This window comes from Mesoplodon densirostris, chromosome 1, assembly GCF_025265405.1.
Source record: "Mesoplodon densirostris isolate mMesDen1 chromosome 1, mMesDen1 primary haplotype, whole genome shotgun sequence".
Taxonomy (NCBI): Eukaryota; Metazoa; Chordata; class Mammalia; order Artiodactyla; family Ziphiidae; genus Mesoplodon; species Mesoplodon densirostris.
The window spans coordinates 98,185,300-98,190,610 of NC_082661.1; positions in this window are offsets into that span (position 1 = coordinate 98,185,300).

Genomic DNA, 5,311 nt, shown 5'->3' on the forward strand with positions numbered 1-5,311 from the left:
AGCCTCTAAAAACCTCCTCAGTTTCCCCCAGCACATGGTGCTGGCATCATCTTCCATGTGTGCCATGATTTGAAAAAGTTGAGAGGCCCTGTTTCACTATATGAGTTGAACAAGTATAGTAAATAGAAAAAAATAAAGATGCTAAAAAACACTCTTATGGCTTTCAGTACCTTTTTTTTTTAAACAAGAAATCCTCTTGAGTAAGAAATTAAAATGAGAAGGAAAGTGTACATCTGTAACTTACATTGCTGTTAAAATATGCCAAATCCGTAACTGGGAGAAGCTTTAGCAACTGGAAGTCTACCCTTTCAGAGGTCCCACAGGACCAGAGGAATATGATCAATGGAATACTTTATTTTATTTACATTCTACAGTAACAACTCTAACAACGCTGGCTGTTAACCTACTTATTTCATATCAACCTCCTGATTATGTCAACCACAGGTTAAGATGCAAAGAATGTCTGTTATTTTTGATATATAATTTCAATGCTTTAAAATCTCTTCATAAGGAAATAAATTTAAATTTTTCATAAATTCATTAGTGTATTCCATGTTTTCAATTTATTGACATCGGATTACTTATCTACATCCATACTTATTCCTCCTGGGGAGCTTCCAAAACAACATAATATGATAGAAAAAAATAAAGATATAGGAAACATAAAGGCCAAATGGTACATTAATTCCATAGGTGAATTTAATTCTGAAAATGTCAGGATGTCCTGAAACATTGCAACACATAGGCTCTGAGCTTCCTGCTTTGTCATATATGTTAAGTCCCCTTCAAATTTTACCTTGACAGGACCCAGTTTCCTCATTTAGAATATACAAAATTCAGAAGAAAACGTAAGCTATATAGAGACACCACTGACATTTTAAAATTTAATTTTCCCTTAAAATTTTGATTTTATCTGGACTTTATATAATGACATATGGTGATAATTGTTTATAGTATATATTCACTCTTGATTTAATTTTGAAGAATAACGAAGAAATAATAATATGGTGACCTGGATTTTGGACTTCACAGACAGTGCTCCAAATAGTTTTATACCTAAAATTACCTGAACATATTTCTATATTTAATACTTCAATACTATTAAAGTGTTTTAAAAATGTTTGCCTATATAATTTCTTCAGTTAGAACAATAACACCCATGAGCTTTCTCAAAGTTACATAAAATAATTAGTGGTGAAGATAAGAGGGTTTTGAGGGGATGCTTTCCTATATACTTGAATTAACAACAGTGAACAGGTTTTACTCCAAGGATTAGAAAGAGCAAAAAAAATGGTAAAATGGCAAGACAAAGAAAAACTTGGTAATGTTTTAAGTAAAGCAATTTGATCTTTTCTAAAATTCTTAAAGACCAGAACAAAAGTAAAGTGCTATAAATAAGTTAATTCTTTAAGAATCATCTTAAAATGTTTGGACTTAAACTGACACTATCTCTCAGAGTAACTTTGCTTTAAGGCTTCAAAAATTCCTTATGGGAAGAATTTTTGAGATAGAACAGTATTTCCCTGGAGTTGGGTAGACAATGTATTATATACAGAGGCATAGATGGTACTTTTGGATTTCCTACTAAGGATATGTTATTTTAGCCTTTCTACTTATAAATCTCAAACCAAAGACCATTCTAGCTAATAGGAACTGTCTTATAATGAATAATATTTAAATTTTATAAGGATGATTTCATTGCATTTTTTACCAGTTATTTAATTTCCTTTCAATTTGCAATGCTATATTATCTTTTTCATTTTAAAAACAGCCCATTTTCCTAAAATATTATATATGATTTTAAAAAGCCAAGTGCTCTTATGCAATAATTTTACTAATTTCTGATATTATACATTAATATAGTTAAGGAAATACGTTGAAATACGAAAAACAAACAGGCTATGATTATGCTCTAAATACATATTGGGCATATATCCATCAGTATGCCAGTCACTTTGCATAATCTTACTTTCAAAGATAAGCATTTTTCATGTTACCTTACATTAGAATATATATGCACACATGTGTTAATATATGTATTACTAATACAACAGTGGTAGTGATTAATAATAATGGAATAATAGTGGAATTAATAATAATAATAACACACCTGTAATAATAATGACCCTATTTATTGTCACAGTATAGCTTTTTTTCCCTCATAGTAGTCTTGCAAGACACGTATGTCTTTATTCATGAGGATGCTGTCACTCAAAGTAAAAAAAAACTTACACTCATTCTCCTAACTCAAGGACTCAAAAGCTGTTCTGTCTGATTATGATGTATGTACTTTTTCCATTGCGTCAAGTCTTTGTAATCTATTCTCCAAAATAAATAGATTCCAGTTTAACTTCACTACTTCAAAAAACATATATTCTATGTATATACATAATGTGATGTGTAATGTAGAATATGTTTTCATTTATCACTATGAAAACAATTTTATTCTAAGTTTTTGTATGCCAGTAACCCTTACGAGTAAGAAACCTTATTTAAATAGATATGATGTAGCGGCTGGCAAAATAATTGTGTAAATAATAGTTCTCACATCTTATAAAATGAATATTTCCAGCTCAAGATATATTATTTAAATATATAATATTAAATATGCATTTAAAGTTTATTTACTTAAGTTTTTTCAATTCAATATAAATTATGTTATATTTAATTCACTACTTCAAATATTTATTGAGTATATACTATGATCAAAGCATAGAAGGGAAAGCCAAATGAATAAAAATACATATTCTTCTCTAAAAGAGATTTTGATCTAGTGGTAAAGATATAAAGTAAGTGCACAAAAATAACCATAGTCTACATCTTATTACATATAAATAATGAGGGAGGAACAACACCCAAGTGTTGTTAATGCATGGAGTAAACAAGTGTAACTGGGAAAAACTAAGGAATTTCCAAGAAGAAAATCATATTCAAGGAGTATTTTACTGGTTGATTTATAGAGACTAAATTCTAAATCAAAGGCAAAAGATCACGGAGAGATTAACTGGCTACTCAGGAAATAGCTTGTTTTTCATTTGTGCTGTAGCATATGGTATGTGGAAAAAACTAGAGGGAGATATGGTTTGAAAGCCATGATGTAGCCTGGAGTGTCAAAAACTTTGTATTTCATATGGCATAAAAAAATTAAGCATTTCTTTTAGCCAAGGTGCAACATGAGCAGAGCATGCATTAGAAAAATTCATCTAGCAGCAATAAATAATGAGGTTAAAGTCAAGAGAAGAAGAGCCTCTCACTAAGGATTATTCTCTTATGTAGTCCCTGGGAATAATCTCACAATTTTACAGATTTTTAATACCTATTTAAATACCTCCTTATGTCAGGCGTAATAAATTTGAGTTTTCATGGTCTAATCCTTTTCCTCACTCTAAAAAGTAGATTATCCTTGAGAAAACTTGCTTGTGATATTTACTTGGCATTCAACTTACAGGCACTTCAATATGCACAAAATTAGATTCATTTCTCAGGATCCCAAATAAGATCCTCTTTACATTCATGCTCTTCTTGAATAGCACCGTTATGCATCCAGTTGCCAAGAAATCAGGCCAGCATCTTGAACTTTTTAATCCTGATCCCAAATGGTGAATGTTTATGTCTGTTCTCTACTCTACTTCATTTCTCTCTCATCGTCGCCAGCCTCAATTTTTGTTATACCTTCTAAGTTGTCTATATCTACAATGACTTCCCACCAATTTTATTCCTTATGCTGCCTTCTGAATAGTCTTTCCAAAACAGTAACCTGATGATACTACTTCTGTGTTTCAAATCCTTCAAGGAGCCCTCTTTTCCTGCAGGATAAAGAACACACTACTTAGCTTGGCATGCAAGACCCTGGGATTTTTCTGTCCTCTACCTTTCTTTTCTGCATCTTCTCCCATCACTTCCTCTTGAGATGTGCCTTCTAACAATGATGAGCCACTTTTAAGTTCTTTGAAAAGGATCATCCAATTTATCATCACCAGGCATGATTTCTCCTTAGAAAGCCTGGCATCTAGCACAGTATATGAGATATAAATGATGCTCAAAATAACACTTGTGTAAGCAAAAAATGGCTTCTGTGGGTGGAGATTTTTGCCTAAAGAAATGAAAGATAAAACAGAGATTATAGAGAAATTATACTAATATTCTGAATATCTAATGCATTTTATTTTCAGTCCAGACAGTAAGTTCCACTGGAGCCCAGGTCTCAAAAGAAAACTTAACAAGGAAGTCTTTAGAAAAAATAATCATTTTCCCTATGTGAAAAGTCATGAGAATTTGAGTGTTTCAGTATTTTTTGTTATACTAAAACTTCAGAATTAGGATTTCAGTGCAAATGAGAGTGTCCAGAGAGAGATGAAAGAAGGTGGAGTTTTTTGGTTAGTATAAATATATTAATCTAAGCATGTCCCTATTAGAATTTGGGGGTAGTATAGACATTATTAAGTGATTTAAGTTAATAAATTAAGTATTCGTATCTCATGGTGGTATCACCCATTCCACACACAGACCCACACTGAGAATACCTAAAACAATAATACAAAGCCTTAATTTTCTTCATAATGGAAGTCAAATCATTATTAAATATGGTTAAATACTAACACAGCACAATCCGAAACTATTTTTCAGTTCTTTTCAATTTTGTTTTATTCTTACATTAGAAATAAAAGTAGAAACTATAATCAAATAATTTTATCTCAAAATATAAAAAATATACTCATTTATGAGGATAAGACATGTTTTATGTCAAAGATAAGATGATTCATCTCAAATGTGTACTTTGTTGAAGACAGAAACAAAAGATCTCTGAAATTTCTTTCTTTAGTCTTTCTTTAGTCTCATCCATTCTGAATCTGTTCAACAAATTACAATGATCAGAGTTATGTCAGAAGTACTAATACATTAGCCAAAAGGAGTTAACTACTGAACACAGGTAAAACTTTCTTTGATGAAGATAAGCTGACTTAGAAAATGTTACTGACTAACCATTAAATTGTGTTAAAGCAAACAGTAGACAAAAGGTACTTTTTTTTTTGTTTTTTTAAATCTTGAGAATATGCCTTCAAAGGCATCAGCACAGCTCTTTCACCTGCTTCCAACACATCCACAAGCCAAAGGACCTTGAAATGCTGAAAAGGCCAATTAATCCTGTCCTTTCCTACATGGAGACCAAATTGTGAGTTTCCTCTTTATTGTCTACACATGTTCTCTCATAAATGTCCCAAAATACTGCTAACATGGAGTATGTGGGCTGCACTGACTTTCCCCTTCAAAACCCATGCAGAGCAGAACCTGCTGCCTCTCCTTGGACTAA